General features: G+C 42.5%; 1 protein-coding gene across 5 annotated transcripts in view; it reads left to right on the forward strand.

Annotated features, from left to right (window-relative positions):
* TENM4 (teneurin transmembrane protein 4) overlaps positions 1 to 20,801 on the forward strand; it is a 772,055-nt gene that overhangs the window by 347,693 nt on the left and 403,561 nt on the right. For all 5 annotated transcript variants that reach the window (XM_065678851.1, XM_065678850.1, XM_065678853.1 and 2 more), the window contains one exon: positions 4,027 to 4,124. The gene's annotated coding sequence lies outside the window, so the exon portion shown is untranslated. The remainder of the gene's footprint in view (positions 1 to 4,026; positions 4,125 to 20,801) is intronic.

Raw genomic sequence — 20,801 nt, forward strand, 5'->3', positions numbered from 1 at the left:
TCAAGAGAAAAGCATAATTACTGTCTTGTCAACAGACACAAATGGGAAAGCCTGGAGAAAATGAGGTTGAAATTAACTCTAAAACCCACACAAAACCTATTTTTCTATAAGGTTCTCGGAGAGCTTGCTTTACGCCGCACAATGATTTATGACAATTGGAATCTCACTATTTCTGCAATTAATATTACTGGATGCTTCCTATTCAGAGGAATGTTAATCATCATAATGCAAATGGAAGTATTATTGCGGCTATGCTTCAGAGTTCATACTTCATATTGAGCCAAAGATTCAATATTCAGCATCCTTCTCAATGGAGCATTCGCATTGTATGGATAGATGAATGTGCACCGAAGGTAAAATAACTGAATTAATATAAACCAGCATAATATGTCTGGCACATAGCTTCCTATATTCCCATTTTGCTGGAAGGTCCTGATTGTTCAGGCTGTTTAAACCAATAATAAATTACTGCAATGCACTGCTAATTACACCTCACTGAAGTTGTGTATGGTATAAATTGCACCGGCGATGGACTCAGATTAAGTTTCTTATGCTTATTTTTAGCAAGTCAAAGGCAATTCATTTCCAACCTGGCTGTGTTTAAAAATGTAGAGTGAAAAAAACTGTGTAATTATTTCCTCACATGAGGAGGGTATTGGCGACAAACATTTAGTCCTCTGTGTCTTTTTGCACTAAATGTATTAGTGGGAAAGGCAGAAGCAAGAGCACCTATTCATTTGGACATGTGTTTAAAAACTATAATGAGTATTTATAAAGTTTGCTCCTGCAAATGTTTTCCTAATTGTCTTCTTCATGCTTTTACCTCCCTCTGTGCTCCCTTAGATCATTTGTTAGCTCATGATTAGTTTCTTTATGGCTGCTGGTGCTCCTGGAAAAATTTGGTCCCTTGCCTTCTTTTCCTTTCCTTCCATTTTTTCCCCTCATGAGTTTTGATTGTGACGGGGGTGGGAAGGAAAAGGGGATAATTGCCTGTTTTTTTTAATCTTGCTGGAATTTATTAAAAAAACCCCACATAACTTGAAGTTTTTAGGATATTTCAGAGCTGATTCAGAAACATCAGTTAATATGTCAGAAAATAAATAACCCCTGTAAAGTAAGTCCGTACTGCAAACGCCTTTCCTAATCCTTTGCCCTGTAGCAGAAAGGGGCCTTTTATTTTCATCCAAAAGGAATGTGAATGCCACATTAAAACTGTTTATTGGGAGGTGACAGTGGAGGGAATTGTGCATGTGGACAGGGCGAGATCCTATTTTCTGGGGAACAAAAGAATGTAGTCATAAAACTGACTGGAGCTTAAATGTCCATCACATGACATTATTATCCTCTTGATAGGAAAGGAGAGACGTCCTTAGGTGGGGAGCACATTTTAAGCTTGGAAGATCTGGGTTCAAATCCAGTGCAAATTTCCTGTATAACATGGAAAACATTTCGGTCCAGGTCTTTAGAAATATCTCAACACCCAACTGAGTGAGAAGGAAGTGTCCAAATAACTTGCAGATCTACAGCGGATATCATTCTATGTCTTAGTCTATATCCTGTGATCTGGAATAAGCACTTACGTGCTCTGGGTGCCTGATGCGCACTTTTTTTTGCCATCATTAGCATCCAGTTAGTCTCAGTCTTTCAAAATGGTATTCAGGTCATAGAATCATAGAACGGGACACCTCGCACTAGACCATGTCACCCAAGGCTCTGTCCAGACTGGCCTTGAACACTGCCAGGGATGGAGCATTTACTACTTCTTTGGGTAACCTGGTCCACTGCCTCACCACCCTCACAGTAAAGAACTTCTTTCTTATATCCAACCTAAACTTCCCCTGTTCAGGTTTGAACCCATCACCCCTTGTCCTATCACCACAGTCCCTAATGAAGAGTCCCTCCCCAGCATCCCTATAGCCCCCCTTCAGATACTGGAAGGCTGCTCAGAGGTCTTCGTACAGCTTCTCTTCTCCACACTGAACAGCTCCAACTTTCTCAGCCTGTCTTCGTGATATAGATATGTGCATACTGACATAAACTTGGATTTTATTATTTCTTCATTTATTTTGTGTTTTAAAGATGAAATTAAATCACTTTGACGGTGCATTTGCTCAGTCATCCCAGAGATACACAGGCAGGCATCCACAGAGGTGAAAATGCAAAAGCAACCATAACCTCTCAATTTGTAACCATGACTGCTAAAAGTGCAGAGCCAGCCACCTCCTTATTCTCTCTGTGCTGGAGTTCATTCATGAAAGTGGAAATAACAGCATTTCCCTACCTTGACAAGCAGTTTAAAAATACATACTTTAAAAATTAGGAGAAGTATAGATATTATGGCGGTGGGGGACCATGAATGTACCAGAATCCTGAGAGAGGAGAATGAACTATTTATTCTCACCTCCTCCTCATTTTCAAATCTCCCAGAAAAGCCTTTTGGTGAGCAATGGCCTCTTGTTCTTTTGTTTTCCCTCTTGTTGAAGTGCACACCAGCAAGAGAGGATACTCACAAAATTAATTCAGATTGGCTTAGATAAGGACTCTGTGATGTTGATTAAAAACCATCCACAGGGCCATTAGCAAAGTGAGATAATAAATGGAAATGTGTTGAATCGCGTGAGTTTTTTAGTGGGGGAACATCAGGGAGCAGTCTTGAGTCCAGTCTTCTTTAAACATCTTCATTCATTAGCCAAAAGACAGGAAGAGCACATGTTAATTAAAATCACAGATGATCCAAATTGGGAGGCACTGCATAAATCAGTGAAGATAGAGAGATTAGAAACCTTAAGCAGGAAATGCCAAAATGAGATGCAGCTCCGAAAAATGCATGTGGGGAAGAAATAATCCGTATAAGGACACAATCAGTGAAAGCAGAGTTGTTCAAGAAGCAGAATTAATGGGAGGAAGCCAGAGGATGTGGACCATGGCGTAAAGGGCAATGTAGCAGAGAAGCTATTTAAAGGTGACCTTTGCACCTTTCCAGTGGACAGCTTGGATTCAAAATTCATTTACAATTGGCAAGATTAAAAGGTCAATGGAGTTTCAGACCATGTATGCAGAAACAGGTTGCCAAGGAAGGACATGGAAGCCCACCTCTATAATAGCGTGTTTACTTCATTCAGATTCCTTATTTTATTCCAATTCTGCAAGACCTTGTGCATCAGAGTGCATGTAAAATAGATGAATATCAAGCAAAATGGGTAGCCTGGGAAAGCTGCTGGCCCTGACAAAAGTGGCTTTCCATGAAACTACACGCGCGCAGTTGCTGTGGTCTCTTCTCCACCTCCCCAGTCCCTATCGGACTTTGTTTTCCTGAGACACAGAAGGGACCTAAGAGAGGGAGCTTGAGGCTAATAGACTAATATGAGGTGTAACAGAAGAGGAGCCCCGGTGCTGTGCTACACTTTCTTTGAACCTCCTACTTGTGACAAGTTTCTCACAGATGCATCTTTGCTTTTAAACTGGGGCTCTTCAATACCACAAGCAAGTTGGAGAAGACAGAATTTACTGATGTGAGTAGAAACGACGAGAAGCATCTGTGTAAGATCTCAGTCATTTCACTCTAATGAAGGTGAAAGATTTAAGGGAGGAAATAGTTGGGATAACCACATAAATAAAATAATCCTTTCAGCTTCTGAGGACTGCAAAATCACACAATAGGAAAGGAAGAACTATCACATTAAGTGGAAACCTTTGAAACTGCAGCTGAGGAACTGATAAATTACTCTCTTGGCAAAGGGATGGATATTTGCATAGTCAACCAAGGACAGACATTTAATTCTAAGTGCTGTACAGAAAGCCTTACTTCGTATTTAACCCATACATTTATTTCCATGGGATGGCTAAGTATACCCTGGTACAATGCTGATGCGATATTACACTCGGAACAATGTGTATAGATGACTGGTTTATGTGACTCGTCTACCTGTTAGCAGGCACTAATCCGTTTTGGATACCAAATAAGTTACAAATCACTAAAGAAAACACTGATTTAATTTGTGTGTGTGTGTCTCTGTCTTTTTACAGGTAGACTGAGAATAACACATGTCCAGGTTAAAACTGTATCCTACAAGACGTATTTGATGGATTATTCCTAGATCTTTCTAAGACGGTTGCTACAAAAAGTAAGTACTAATTCCAGTATCTGGGATGTATTAATGATGTTTTGTGGTTTAAAATCAAATTATGGCAGTTGTAATATTTCTTGTGCACATATTTCTAATTGGAATTTCAGTGATTTCTTTAGAACACATCTATTATTAATCTGTGTTTATTCTTATTATCTGACAATGACAATTTGCATTACAGTGCCAGTCAAGGACTCCTTTTTACTTTGTCAGGCACTCTAGAAACATAGACATTCTCTGCATGAAATGACTTACATCTAAGTACAAATCAAGAAGCCATGGATAGTGACAGACAGATGGAGATCCATGGATGTAATAAGAAAGTGCTAGTCGGTACGATGGGCAGTGCTAATAGAGCATCTGCAACCTGCCCCTTGTCCCTGCTTTCTAGATATTACTTCAGAGAAAGGAAGAGAATAACAAGGTTAATTTATAGATATTTATGGGGAACAGCATGGAAGAAAATACAAAAGCACTCATTTAAAAATCCAGCACATGGACTGTGGAAAATGGTTGTGTGGCTTGATTGGATGCAGACGGCCTAGTTTTGATATGAATGGGGAAGGGGAATCAAGGCTATATCTGGAAAAATGGCCTTTGTGTCCAGGGAATATCATCAGGGCATATTTACATCTATGAAAAATGGAAGTGATTCTGCAGGAATTAAGATGTTCAGTAAAAGCCTGAGATGAAGCCTGATAAAGCCTGAGAGAAGAGATTTCCCTGGATGGGTAAACAGAGAAGAAAGGTGTTAACTGACGTGTGTTATACAGAATTGATCTGCAAGGCTTGGATGTAACTGGGAAGTGGCATCTGAGAGAGAAGTATGAGTTGAAGCTGATAACAAGGTTCTGGGCATATGGCAGGATGGTGACATTATCCACAGTGGCAGACAAGGAAGGCTGCTTGCTGCTTGAAGGTTATGGCTAGGACTCCTCAGATGAACAGAAAGCAATGTGGAGACTACTGTGCCCAGCTGAAGTTTTAGCAACTCAGTGAGTGGGACTCCACTCTGGGCAACTTGTTCCAGTGTTTGACCACCCTCAGTGCAAATAAGGTTTTACTAATGTTCAGATGGAATTTCACGTTTTGGATTGTGTCCATAGCCTTTTGTCCTGTTGCTCTGCACCACTGAATCATAGTATCATAGAATCAGCTAGGTTGGAAAAGATCGAGTCCAACTGTTACCCCAGGATTGCCAAATCCACGAGAAATATCTGCCTCCATCTTCATTACCCCATCCATCAGGTTTTATGTACATTAATAAAACTCCCAGCTCTCTCATCCTCTTCTCCTACTGAAATACTCCAGCCCCTTAAAGAGCATCATAACCCTCCATGCATCTTGTTCCAGTATGTCCATGTCTCTTTTGTACTAGGGAGCCCAGAAAGGGACCCAGCACCCTGATGCGTCCCACTATGTGTTGAGCATCCTCTCCCTCAACTTGCTGTCAGTGCTCTGCCTGATGTAGCCCAGGACACTGTTGACCTTTTTCACCTCAAGAACCCACTGCTGGCTCTTGATGTCTACCAGGAGCCTTACCGGGTCCTTGTTTGTCAAGATGCTTTTCAGACAGTTGTCCCCAGCCTGAAGTGGTGCCTGAGTTTATTCTGTCCCAGGGACAGGATTTGGCATTTTCCTTTGTTGAACATAAGGAGGTTTCTGTGGGCTCATTTCTCCAGCCTGTCCATGTCCCTCTGAGTAGCAGTGCAACCTTCTGGTGTATCAGCCACTCCTTCTAGTGTTGTATCATCTGGATGTTTGCTCAAGGTGCACTCTGCCTCATCCAAGTCCCATTCATGAGAGGCTTAATAGTATTGGACCCAGTATCAACCCCTCAGGTACATCACCAGTGACTGACCTCAGCAACACAAAGTCCAGCCAGAGGCCAGTCAGATGGTCAAGCATGATTTCTTCTTCATAAATCCATTCTGACTACTCCAAATCTAATGTTAGACAGTTTTCACCTGAATGAGACTGGTAAGATCCTGTACATAGAAAGAGATGGAGATAGCAAGAGACCAGGGAGCCCCCAAGGACAGAGTCAAAATGGTACAAAGTTATCAGAAACTACATTTAGGCTGGAAAACAAGGGTGGCTTTTAAATGGGAAATAGGCAGAACTGAAGTAGAGAATGAATTAGCCATAGGGAAAGATGATGTGGTTAGACTTCTCCCCAGGAAGCTTCAATGGGTGAGGAAATTGCTGGATGTGTGGATATTTTGATAATGGATTCTGAGACCTAAATGAAGTGTTGACTAATCCAGTCTTCCTGTACAGGCAGCGAGAGAACACTGGAACTCTCTATAAGATTTAGTCCGTAAAGCGCATGAATTGCTTGCAGAGAAGTCTGTCTCTCTCTTGCTCTCTTTTTCCTTGTAGGCTACTGTCTAGGGCAACTAGACGCCTGAATTATGCATGGCCGTTGTCCAAAGCTAGATGGGATGATTTCAGGAATTAATGTCCCTAAGCCCTTATTTCCCATCTGTAACATGGGTTCAAAGTTATCGCTTTGATACTTACCTTCTTTATTCAGATTTTCAGAGCTTTTCACCTGGAAGGTGCACATACACATAGAACACCTAGCACTACAGGTGAGGGCTAGCACATACAGCACCTAGCACTACAGAGGAGGGCTGGGGCACCTACAGGCTCGTGTAAAGAAGTAGGAACTGTTCACCTCAACCTGGAAAGTTTTGACGTGAATGATGAAGGGAGAGAATGAAATGCCTGTTAATAATAAAACGATGAGTATGGTCAAGTGAATTCTAAAACTCATAGCCTTGAACATAAAGTGATATTTAAATGAAATTGAAGCAGAATCATGTTGACTTGCAAGATAGGATGGAAGTAGTTAGTGAACACCAGTGTTTTAATCACCAGGGCTGTACAGATACTGACATAAACAGTAAGGGGCAGTTCCCAAAGCAAGGTTATGTCCAGGAGTTTGTTCCTTACTCTCTGGGGAGAAACCACTTGCTGATATAAAGAGTTAAATAGCTTCTTGCCGTAATAGCAATGATCAGTATCAATCCATTGGGTACTCAGAGCCTGTCTCCTATATGTATATACACATATATATTTTTATATATATATATGATATATATATTCATATATATATACACATGTATTTTATATATATATGGTATATATATACAAATATATATACACACATGTATGCATATTTAGCCTACTCCAATGAAATACACAGTGTGTTGGGGTTTGGTTGCTTGGAAGTATTAGGGCTGGTGTGAGCTGAAATGTTGTGTCTGTAGCAAAGATTCATAAAGTTGATCCCTGAGAAAGATCTCACTGCAAGGTAAAGACTGCGCATCAAAGGAAAAAAAAGAAGGAGGTGAAAAATAGTCAGGAAAAGAAGTGTTTTCAAAGTCAGCTTTTCATGGGAAGTGGTAAGAGTAGAATGAGGTGACAGCCTACAGCAAACTGAGCGGAGTGAGGGAAAGGAGAGGAAATCTCCAAAATAAAACTCCCCGAATTGCTGAACTGAACATGACAAGCATTCTTTACTAAGAGATGGATAAGTTCACAGGGCACATCTAGATGGCTTTTTACTGAAGGTAAGTTCTTACTTGACAGCACAACCTGGAGAGGTTTTGTTTGAAAATAAAAGAAGATTGCTACTCAGTTTTGCTTAACTTGAATGCATTTAGCAACCATTTTGCTGCTAGCTGATCTGATTAGTGACAAAGGATCACAGAGTCAATAACAGACCCCAAATCAATCAATTAATTAATTAGGCAATTGGTAAATGCTTCATCCCTGTAAGTGTTCAAGGCCAGGTTGGACAGAGCCTTGGGCGACATGGTCTAGTATATCCTTGCCCATGGCAGGGAGGTTGGAACTGGATGATCTTAAGGTCCTTTCCAACCCAAACCATTCTATGATTCTATGATTTCCTATGGAATCACGGATTTTTTTAACTCAGTTACGTAGAACTGGGCAGTGGAGTCAGCCATGTGTGGCAATCACGTCTCCATCTCAAGGGGTCTGTTGATAGCTGCCTCCCAAGTACACTGTGCTAAACTGATGAATCAAGTTTGCAAAAGGCAATGGAAGTGAATATGAACAGTACAAATAGGAGGGGCTGTAAGTTTACGGTCTCCTTAAAAGGAACAAAATACCTCAGGGTAGGTAAAGTATTTCTCGGGGTGCTTTTCAGCCAGCATCTTTGCTTTGGAGCAGCCAGCACTGATCTGGAAACAGGGTGATCTTCAGAGCTGCTGCTCACTTGAAGCTCTCAATGGAAACTGTGGTGCGTTGCTGATCAGACTGTTTTTACTCAGGTGAGGAAAGATAGCATTAGCTGGCTGACATTAGGCTCCCCAACTTGAAAACACTGGCTGCTTTTGTTGGCTTTCATGCCATTCTGCTTCAACCTGTGTACCCTTTTCCTATCTATTTTCCTGTTAAACCCCATAAGGCAACTCTTAATTATTTTGGGACGTTCACAAACACTTTATATAGGTAAGTTTTGGGGGATAAGGTGTTGTACAAAATCCCTTTTCCCAGCTAATTAGAAACTGCTAATCTTTTCAGGTTTCCTTAAGTTCCCTGTTTTCTTAGACTTGACCTACCTGTCACAGGATCTCCATAGCATGTCTTCTTGTTTGCACTACAAATCCAAGATAAGCATCTTTACCAACTGTATATTTATACAGCATCAAACATGTTGGGCTAGTGATGCACTTTAAGCCTCCAGGTGCTACAGTGCTAGAGATGGTATATTACAATAGGGAGCTGTTCATTATCCCACAAGGCATCTTGTTTCAACCCACAACATAGAAAGACATTCATTTAAAAGGCTCTATTTATTCAAATCAATCTGTCATGCCATGTTAATTAAGAATTAATTGATACTTATTTCTCTGAGGCACCAGATCATCACGTTTTTTTCCTGGATAACCCTTTTAGTTTGGCTCAAGATACTGGAGGAAGGACGAAATAGGCTCCTCTTTGTGACTAGTGGAGGCATTATTTATTTATTTATGCATTCATTTGCTTATTTATTTCTGCTGTCAAGTGCATCGGTCTCCATAATCCTCTCCCCTCCCATTGTCTGCCAGAGGAGGAATTGGCAAAACAATAGGAAGGATGTAATTAGCAACTTGGCTGTGGGGTGCATGGAAGGGTGGGCGTAGAAACCAGTATGAAATCAGAAGTTTAATATGGGAACTGTTTGTACATTGTCAGTCAATCATTTTTCCCCCTGTTTATGAGTAAATTGCAGCTGCATTTCTTGGACGCATCAGACTCTGTTTTCCTTCTGCTTTGCTGCAGAAAGCTATTTTCAGCCTAGGTTTTGTTCCTCCTGTTGTGACATGCAGGAGATGTGATCTCACACCCTCCGAAGAACTGATACACAACAGCAAAGATCCCATCATTACTCTGTTTGGAAAGAAGAGGTAACTTCATAGCAGTGGAAACGCCTTTAGCTGCAGATGTGGAGTATCTTGGAGAAATCTTCCCCTTAGGGATACTTATTGCTCATCTCCTTGTAGGTTTAATAATACACAAAAATATCATAGCATCTTCCTTCTGAGAAGCACGTGTTGTTTGGAGAGTATTAATGACATAGGCTTAACCCACAGCCTGCGCAGTGCAACACCTTGTACACATACCACCCACCTCCACAAACAGGCACTCCTCTAGATGCTCTAACACAGTTTTGCTGCTTTCAGGATCTTACTGAGTTTCTTTCTGGATCTTTGCATGACCTCATAACATATGTGGTAGACAGATCTAACAGTGATACACATGGGGCCAATGCAGCCAGTACCATAGAATCATCGAATCAACTAGGTTCAAAAGACCGTTAAGATCATCAAGTCCCACCATTACCCCAGGACTGCCAAGTACATCACTAAACTATGTCACAAAGGGTCTCATCTGCACGGTTTGTGAACACTTCAGGGATGTTGATTCCAACACTGCTCTGGGCAGCCTGTTCCAATGCCTGAGCATCATTTCAGTGAAGGATTTTTCCTAATATGCTATGATTTCTACAGGGCCAATGCAATCAGTACATCAGGAGTACTACAGCCACAGACAGTGCCACCGGACAGTACAGACGCTGCAGTGGCAGCTGCTGCATCCTCTGTTCCCTCTCCATCGCTGCATACCTTTCCCCCTTGCAGCAGATATGTAGCTCCTATTAGCACTGCCAGGAGCAAGTCTGAACCCCACTGTAATGCAGCCAAAACTCCTTGATGCTCCTTGTTTTGCAGCTCTAATTGAGCAGCATGTGTCACCCTTATAGACTCCATGCAAGCCCTGGTTGGTCACCCACAGCCATGGTACGGAGAGCTGATTTGATGCAGGAACTCTGCATCCAGGGGTTTGCATCCCAGTTTACTTTGGCTTATATGTGCTAATGGTAAAGCTTTCAAAAGCTTGGCTGTCCCGAAGTAGAATTGTTTCAATATACAGACTCTAATTTTTGACTGAGAGGGTGGGGAGGATGATGGAGAGAAGGAGCGAAATTCACTTTGGGGCGCATAAGCATGGGTTTCCATTCCTTAAGAAAGCATTAAACGTTTCTGCATGAAAAAAGCAGAGCTTTTTCATCTAACTTCAATGCTAATTTTTCAGCTGTGTATGACTCTAACCTCGGTTCTGCTGCTGGGGACATTTGGGGTTTTGTGCGCTTTCTCACTGGGCATATCACAAGGCAAAACAAACAGGAAGGTGAGTAGGGGCATTCATCTCTCATGCAACAGGATAACCCAAAACACAGAAGTATGGAAAAACAAATGAAAGTGAGTTATAGGATCTGTCTTCACCTGGTACAAGAAAGCACCCTTGAGTACTGCTGCTGCAAAACTGTTCAGCATGTGTGTAGCTCCTGTGAGGACTCCTATTAAATCCTAACATGAAGGACAAGCTTAAATAAGGAAGGCAATTTAAACCACGCTTCAACAGGTGAAATCCTTCCCCTGACTCCGTTTTGTAATAACAGCATAGTGTTACCAGTGATAATAATGGACGATCATAAACGTGGTGAGGTTTATGTGCCTTTGAAGCAGTCGCCTTTTTCCCTGTGTTGCTAAATTAAGTCTAGTTTATTTTTCTGCTCTGGATGCCAAACGGACATGACTCTTATCTGGTTTAGGCAAAGAAGCAAGCGTTTTGTCACGTTTAACCTGTTAGCAGGAAAGGACAGCCTGACTCAGCTGAAAGTATTATCCTGAACACTTGCTATTAGCAGTATATTAACCTAATGTGGCCTTGTTGGGAAAGAGAAGTACATTAGATTTTAATACAGAGTTCAGCACCTCTGAGTTACTGCTCAGCTCAGAAAAAACAGGTAACAGTACATTGCAGCCTCCGCAAGGATCTGCCAAATCTGAAGCAAGAAATACAGGTCCCTGTGAGAACAGCAGCCCGAGAACAGAGAATCCAAAGGGTGAGAAGTGTTTGTCCGAGCTGGACATCTGGCTCGAGGAGGTTTCTTTATCCCTGCATGTTGAAAACAACTTGTTTTCTCCAGGGATTGCTAAATAGAAGGTGCAGATGCATGCCTAAGGCGTGCATTCGGATCTACAGAGCATTCAGTCCTTTCGGGAAAATAAGATATAGCTTGGCTAGACTCATGCAGAGTTGCTGCCCTGTTCAAGGCACAATTCACCTGGAATCCTCCATTTTCACTGTGCTAAGGAAATGGCACTCCTAAATGTAATTACAAGGCACTAAGGGGTCTTCTTCTGGCAATCCCATCAAGGACAGAACAGGAGAGGCTCCCTAAGATGCTTCTTCAACAGGCAGATGCAGACCATCCTGCTTATTCTATACAGGATCTTAATTCACACATATTAGACCGTGTGTAAAAAATGCTGCAGCTGTGCTGGGCAGTGCTCAGCTGCAGAATGTGCTCCATGTGGTATTCCCAGATGGAGCCAGCCACACCATGAAGGATGCTGGCAGAATGTCCTGGCTCTCTATGCATGCTCTGCAGTCACAGGCGGTGGCCTTGATGAGGTGAAAGGACTCTCTAGCACTTCTCCTGCACACTTGCTTGCAGAGGAGGCCATCCATGACCCTGCGAGTCTGAGGACTGAGTTTGAAGCTGTCACTGATCTGGACAGAGTTTCTGGGTTTCACTTCATTTTCTTTATTCTATTGGGGGTATTTTTTTGCATTGTAATGGTGTGACATTTGCCAGGGAAAACATTTGCAGCAATAAATCTCATCAAAATCTGAACCAAAATCTCATCGACTGCTTGACATGCGTTTCGATCCTTTCCACCGCAGCTGTCTCCCTCCAGGTTTCATCTTTGTGCTGGGAGTAAGGGATTTGCTCATTCTACTCCACTGCTCTCAGAGCAGCCTCTGGGTCTTACATGATGGGGGGCACAGTGGAAATCTTGTATTTTCATAGTTAAATGCAGTTGGCATCATTTCCATGTTGGTCCCCCTTGTTTGAACTTCTGATCTCTTTAACCATAGCAAGCACACTCCACTATCAAAAGCTCCAAAAAATCATAGAACAAATCCATTGAGAGGTGTACAAGTGGGATTGTTTTCCTTGTTTGCAACTGCCCTGCTTATTTAGGGAGTCTGCAGCAGCTTCCTCTGTTGCAGGAGGCTCTTGGGCAGAGGACGGTGTCTTTCTCCCTCCCATTGCACTAGCCAACAGTGGTAAAAGCAAAAAGCATGTGTGCAATGACAACAGCAATAGCACATATTCAGTGGCATTGTTTTCTGTTTGGGCAGATTTATGTAGCTGTAGCATTGAGCTCACCAGGGAAGAAGGCAGGAGATCAGCTCTGGGAGGTGAAAGAGCTGATGGCATCCTAAAAACCATCCTAACAGGCATTATTCTAGGAACTATTTTGCCAGTCATGTCCTGGGCTATAACAAAGGAGCATGACCGGCAGGTTGAAGGTGGTGGTCCTGCCCTCTGCTCTTGTGAGATCCCACTTGGAGTACTGTGTGCAGTTCTAGTGTTCCCTAGATGATCATAAGGTTCCTTCCAACGCAAACCATTCCATGGTTCTAACTGGAATGAACTTTGGAAATGAACTCGACTGACAATACTGAATGACTGAATAGACTGCTGACAATATTGTGGGGCAGCAGACAGGCACCTCTGGGGCACCTCTAAGAGGGGTATTCTGGTTTTTGCATTGGCACATTGGATTCTTCTTCACCAAAATATGTTAGCTGGATCTGACACATCTTGAAAAGAAAGCAGTAGAATATCCAAAAGGAAAATAAAACAGGACTTTGTTTCCTTGCTTCATTTTATGAAACCTATAGTTACATCCAGGGGGAATACTGAGGGATACAACTGGGACATGTACTGCTTTGTGGTGGCATGACTTGCTGAAGCGATAAAATGCGTGACGTTTCCTGACACATGCATATTCTTAGAAGCTGCTGATGAGACAGGATGAGTGGTAGTGCAAATGTTTGCTAACTTGGGGATAGCTTCTGATACGGAAGGTATGCAGAGCTATCTTTGAAGTCTGTAAAAGCCAGGCACATATGTAACTGGGATGAGCAGTGGATGTTCATTCTCCAAGGACACCTCAAAGATTGCGTCAAATCCCTCCCCCCCAGCAATACAAAAATAAGGGTGATGTAGAATTACAGAATCATAGAATAGTTAGGGTTGGAAAGGACCTCAAGATCATCCAGCTCCACCCCCCTGCAACAGGCAGGGACGCCTCGCACTAAACCATATCACCCAAGACTCCATCCAACCTGGCCTTGAACACTGCCACAGGGATGTAATTGGAACCTTCTCCAAGTCATGGTCGTCTTGGATTGCTGAAGGTCCGTTTGGATACAGAGGTTGCAGGAACTCATGTGTTCACTTTGCAATATTGAGCAGCAGGATACGGATTTGGGAGTTGACCCTGGGTCCTAATTTGAAATGGGATCTTTTCATTTCTCTGCAGTGTTTTCCCATAGTCATACAGAGGAGCAGTGGTGGAACTGTCAAGTTCCTGGCTTTCTGAGACAGCTTGGGCTTTCTGGGAAGACACCTGTGTCTTTTTTTGCGCTTCTTTGGCCATCTCATTGATTTTTCTAGGCTTGCATCCAAACTCCACGAGTGCATTTTGAATGTGAGGTCAGTTACTCCCTGGTGAACAGAAATGTATTTAGAACACCATCCACAGACCCAGATCAAATACTTTAGAAAAACACTGCATTTTGGCTCACCAAAGCCTGCACGCTTGTGCCTCCTTTAGTTTATTTATGACCTTTACAAGAATTTTCATGAGAAAAGGTGGCAGCTCCCAGACTAATAATGCTTCCCAACGTCTATCTGTTAGATGAGGATGCTAATACCACAAGAGATAATTGTGCTTTAATTGGGTTCTGCTTGCTCAAAGCAGGAGAAGGCAAGGGATGCCTTTTGGTTCCCATGGCCTTCTAGATAAGTTTCCACATAATGCCAATTAAGAGCAGAATAAGGAGTATGCAAAACAGATGACAACTGCTGCTCACCAGGAATTATTCTTTTGTGTTTAAAACAATGGGGCCTTCAAGCAAGGGTGTGCTTTTTGCTGCTGTAGCTCCCCTTGATTCTTTTTACTGCAGAAGATTTGCTGCCGAATGGATCCAGCCTAGGAAAGTTTAAGATGAATGTGACACCAGGAGCCTTCCAATTAGATCTCTGTGTGTGTGTGTGCGCGCACTTGCCAAAAGCAGAAAGGAAAGTCAAATTAAGTTATTATTTTTCCTGCTACAAGTTATTTTTATTTTGGTTTTATGTCAAAGGGAGCTATTGTGTGGGGGGAGGGGTCAAGGGGGGGTTTCTTCTCTTTTTTCTGCCTTTTTCTTTTTTTTTTTTGCTTTCTCCTTGTTTGTTAGTTTTAAGGGTAATTATTCACCAGGGCCTTTTCAACTGTCAAATGCAACAAAAGGTAATCCGGCCTCTTCTCTTCCCTGCCCCCACACCCGCCTTTCCCTGCGACAAAAGCAGCCTTTGTTGGGAAGGGTCATCGTTTCACAAGGATCCTTCTTCATCCCACAAGTTAGAAACGCTCTTCTACTTTGTGTCAAGGCGACCTCTCATGAATGCTGGGAGACTCGGGATGGTGCGGCTGATGCTCTGCCCTGGGTGATGTTACCCATGGACAGCTGCCAACCTGACAAATTGGGCTCTTATAGACATTCTGAATGCTTTCTTTCCCTTCAAGCAGGATTTCGAACTTACTACATGAGCTGGTTATCAATTTATCCACAATACATACCCTGGCATGAATCAGTCTCCATCTAAAGGGTGGTCCTTAACCACTGGCTTGGCTTCACGGCTCTATTTGACTGGGATTTGACTTTCTTCATGACTTGCAGCTCCTTGCTGTTGAGGAAGAGCATAGTGGAAAGGGAATTGTTCAATGCCAATGCATTTTGCAGACAGAATTATGCTTCTTATAAACAGATCAATATATGCCAATCTCCAGCCTCATATAAATATTTGCCTAGATACTAAATTGATCTTGTCCTAGATTTGCCATAATTTAAGTCTACGAAGCTATAATCAGACTTCTTGATAATAAAAAGAACCCATCAGCAATTATACTCATTCACTTCCCCATATTCAAGGCTATTTCAGCATTTCACTGATAAACTCCTGTTTTCATTCAATTTTGCAGCGTGAAAATCAACACTGCACACCAGTTAATGATGGTGGAGAGCTTCATGTGTGACATTTTGAAGTTATTTCAGTGTGGAGACATAAGTGATTTCTGAGGGGCTTTTATCTGATGTGGAAATTAGGTTGTACTAAAAATACACCTAAAACCTTCTCTCAAAACTCAAGATGAGTTTTGTCCTGGTGGATTTGAATGTACTTTTAAATTTGTGAGGGTTTCCAGTAGCCAAATTTAATGGAAGCAAAACCATATGAACCATGCTTCCATTATATATTTCTCGTCACTGTGATCATTTAGCATTTTCAGTGTGGAATTATTTGTTAGTATGGGTTATGCCAGAGACTGTTTGCACTAAATGCTGAACTTTCCATCCCCAATTTTCTTCTATATGAGTGAAATGGACAGAAAAATGCATCTGTTAAGAAATGTTGTTTCTGCTTTGCAAGTGGGGAGTGTGGTCTGAAGGAGACTTATACTCTCACAATGTCCTAGAGGAAGCCTTTTAAAGGAGCTAAATTGAAGCATCCCAACATTCATTCAGGTCCACGCTGCAGCAGGATAATTTTGTTTAGAGATTGGGAAAATGATTTTCACAATGAGTTTAGTCAGATACTGGCATAGAAGGAAACTCCATCCTTGGAGATATTAAAAACGGGTTTGGGCAAGGTCCTGAGCCACTTGATCTAATTCCCCAGTTAGATCCAACTTCAGACTCGGTCCTGTTGTGAGCAGGAGGTGTGACTAGATGGCCTCCAAAGGTTCCCTTCAACCTAAAGCACTCGATGATACTTGGAACTTTGGAAGTTCCTCTTCCTTTCAGCAGATATGTATGTGTTTATACATATAATAAGAGCCCAAAGGAAGGCATATCTTAGTAAGCAATAATGGGAACATGTTTGTAGGCAGACGCAGGTAATGACATCAGATGACAAGTGTCATGGGTTATAAATCCCTCTGCTGTCCCAGTGACTATGTTCCTGACCATAAGACAAGGTTTGGTGTCCTTATGGTTTTTCAAGACTGAAATTAAAGTTATTTTGAAGCATGGCATTTTCAAGGTTATCCCATTGTCATAGTTTAGCTCTGGTAGGCAGCTAACCCATACACAACCACTCACATAATGGTTACTTGGGTAGACAAGCATAGCACCATACCAGCAACTACGGAAAGACTTAACTCTATCCCAGACAAAACCAGTATGGGAGCCACCATCAGTGGCTAGTTTTACGTTATCCCGAGCTACACTTGGCTTCATGGGGCATACCCCAGAACCTGAAACATCTATCTTTACCCATGACTGTTTAACCAGCCTGAGAGTTCTTTACGAACAGATGTGTTACGTGATCCTCTGAGACCATCCCAATATCTCGACACGTGTGGTTGCACCCGTTATTAAAATGGACCTATGTTGGGAGAGCTGTACAACACACCCTGAAGAAAATTACCCTTTTAAGTGAAGAACCACACGCACAAATGAAAGCTTTAGGTAGGTCAGAATATTACATAGATAATGAACAAATTTATAACTAAGTCAAGGGATAGCTTCAACACTTTCATTCCCATTAAAGATTCCTTGGGATTTTTATAACCAAACCAAATGCAGTGGTTTGATGCCTCATTTGAAATTCTCTTGGGCATTTGAAAAGCCTTGGGTCACATGGTCTAGGGTAAGGTGTGCCTGCCCATGGCAGACTGTTGGACCTAGATGATCTTAAGATCCTTTCCAACCCAAACTATTCTGTGATCCTATGAAGTTCTTTCAAACTCCACTACACCCTTATAGTCCTTCCTAATTCATAGAATCATAGACTCATAGAATAGTTAGGGTTGGAAAGGACCTCAAGATCATCCAGTTCCAACCCCCCTGCCATGGACAGGGACACCTCACACTAAAGCATCCCACCCAAGGCTTCATCCAACCTGGCCTTGAACACTGCCAGGGATGGAGCACTCACAACTTCAGGAAGCCTGCTTTTCCCCTCTAACCTGGCATTATCATCTTGTATGGATCGGATGCACATATATATATATGGCAGGGTGCACCTGTACTCACAGCCCTTGAGCATTGAGGCTTCAGGAGCCTGAAGCACCCAAACCCATTAGCAAACCAAACGCATCGTGCTCCCCTGGAGGGAGGCAAATAGAATTAGACCTAGTCTACAGATAAGAAAACTGAAGTCATTTTCCAGCTGGTGTCTGCAGTTAAGCACCTATCTCACTGCTTTCAACTGTAAAATGATCTAACCACTGGCAGCCCCCACAGTTCTGGCTCTTTACCTTCACTTCTGATACTCAGACATTCAGCTCCTGCCGCTCCTTGCTCAGTCTCCAGTGGTGGCTGTCACAATATTTCAGGCTTAATTGTCAGGAGAGTATTGGCCCCTGGTAATCATCAAAACGTGGTGGATGTGCAGCACCTTCTGAGTCCATTTAGTGCCTGGTTTTTCTCTGGAGCTGAAGGTGACTTTTCTCTCGGGCTTGTCACCTGAATGTGCTGCAGACAAATGAGCTCTGGCCAGGAAAACAAGAACTGCAAGAGGGGTCTGGAAGGGTTTGCTTGCTTGGTTTCCAAAAGGCCTTGCAAACAGTATTGTTGATAATGCGAACAAATTGGTGTTTAGGGCCTGGACTCTAAATCAAGGAAAACACATGGAAAAGCACCTACCAAGTAGGACTCATTATCAGATTATCACTGGCTCCAGAGCCTATGGAGCAGGGTCATATTCTGTTTCTTTTATCAGTCTTTTATCAATAGCTGGAGCCAGCAGTGACATGTGGAGTTATCCCTAGGGATTAGTTGCCACCTCCTTATGGCTGATCATTAAAAACAAAAGTAAAACCTCCTGACCATGTATTCCCATAGGAAAACCAAGTGAAATAACTTTGACTTCAGTTTCCAGCACACTGAATACAGTCTAGAGCTGCCGCCGTGGGTGAAGTACGGAATTCTGCTCAGCACTTAACAACTGGGGGTATCTCTACCGGTGCTGAGGGGACATGTGTGTGTCACATCACATCAGTGCAGCCATCCTGCCCCATGTGTGCCTGACTCCACTTTCTCTTGCTTGAGGGTGGGCTCCCAGCAGCTGTGCTGGCACCAGAGATTAGAAACTCAGCCGCACAATGGCAGGTGGAGGGCTTTATCCCTTACTGATGTTAAAAAAGCGACAATAAAATAAAGGCAGTTCGTTTCCAAGGGTTGCTCCCTTCATGGTCAGCAGCTGTCGGGGTGGAAAGGTGGAAGTGATAAGGGATTGCCATCCCTTGCATGGAGGGTTGTGTCTTCTTTCTCAGAGCAGCTGCATAGCCGTTGGAACTGAGCAAGAGAAGGAGTAGGGATGTAATGCATAGGAGAGCGACGCCAGGGCAGTCCCTTCCAGCAAAACTGCCCCGTGTTCTTTGCTTCATGGAATTTTTATAACTATTTCTTTTTTCATAGGATTTTAATAACCCTTTTCTGATTAGAGAAAGAAATGAATTTACATTTTCACAATACAGTAAAATAATGAATAGAAGAGTTACAGCTTGGAATCACCCACTTAATCCTATTTGAGGCAGTATTCATCTCACCTAAAAACCCTTAAGTGTCTCTTATAAATTTCAGAAAGAAAAAGACATTTTTAATGGCCAGTTCTTCTCACCTTCTGTGAACATATAAAACAGGGTGGCTAAATTGAGCACAGAAGCATTACTTTCTGTCTGATTCCTGTACATAAGGTGAGTCTAGAAAACTAGCAAGGGGCATCTGTCTCATGGGATGAATCCCCTTTCCTCCAGATATAAACAGCTCCGGAGGAAATTCATGGGTCTTAATGAGGAAACCACCCTCAGGAGCTTCCATTCTGTCTGCACCAATTAAAGGGAATGGAGGAAAATCCAGGTCAAACCATCTTCTCACCTAGACACATCAGCCAGGTTGGGTGAGATGAAGCTGAACCCTACGTTGCCCAAAGGCAATGCGACAATGCCATGGTGTTTTCATAGAATCACAAGATCAACTAGGTTAGAAAAGACCCTTAAGTTCATTGAGTCCAACTGTTCTTTACATTCCCCAAGGCAGTCTTGCACTGTGTGTAAGCTACTTACTGTGCAGCTACACACCTTACACTGTACAGATGCACAGCCAGTGCTGCAGCAGTGCTGCCTCTTGGTTACCATGTGGAAAAATAACTTAAAATTTACTTCAAGGCTTCTTGATGAGTGTTGCACATTGATTGCTTGAAAAAAACCTTTAAGTAAGTGATGGCTAATGGGTGTATTAATCATGGCAGGAGAAACAACTTGAGGACATTAAGATAAAGGCCCTATTTCAAGTACAGAGAAGGTGAGATCAAAGCTGACTTGTTATCCTTTCATGCCTGATGGCTTTAAGGGGATATCATCCAAAGAGAGGAGAACTGGTGAAACTCGGTGTAGATTGTCTTAAAAAAGAAGACTAAAAACAAAAAGCAGCAAAAATACCATAATGGGATGTTATGGAAACTTGTGCTATTTTCAGTGTGCTCTTTAAAAACACAGAGAAATTAAAGTCTTGTATTTCATACATTTGTGTGCCCATCCCAGGGAAATAGAATCATGGAATAGTTAGGGTTGGAAAGGACCTCAAGATCACAGAATCACAGAATCACAGAATCCCAAGGGTTGGAAGGGACCTAAAAAGATCATCTAGTCCAACCCCCCTGCAAGAGCAGGGTAACCTACAGTACATCACACAGGAACTTGTCCAGGCGGGCCTTGAATATCTCCAGTGTAGGAGACTCCACAACCCCCCTGGGCAACCTGTTCCAGTGCTCTGTCACTCTTACAGTAAAGAAGTTCTTCCTGATGTTAACGTGGAACTTCCTATGTTCCAGTTTACACCCATTGCCCCTTGTCCTATCACTGGATATCACTGAAAAAAGCCTAGCTCCATCATCCTGACACCTACCCTTTACATATTTGTAAACATTGATGAGGTCACCCCTCAGTCTCCTCTTCTCCAAGCTAAAGAGACCCAGCTCCCTCAGCCTCTCCTCATAAGGGAGATGTTCCACTCCCTTAATCATCTTTG

This window comes from Lathamus discolor, chromosome 4, assembly GCF_037157495.1.
Source record: "Lathamus discolor isolate bLatDis1 chromosome 4, bLatDis1.hap1, whole genome shotgun sequence".
NCBI classification, from domain to species: domain Eukaryota; kingdom Metazoa; phylum Chordata; class Aves; order Psittaciformes; family Psittacidae; genus Lathamus; species Lathamus discolor.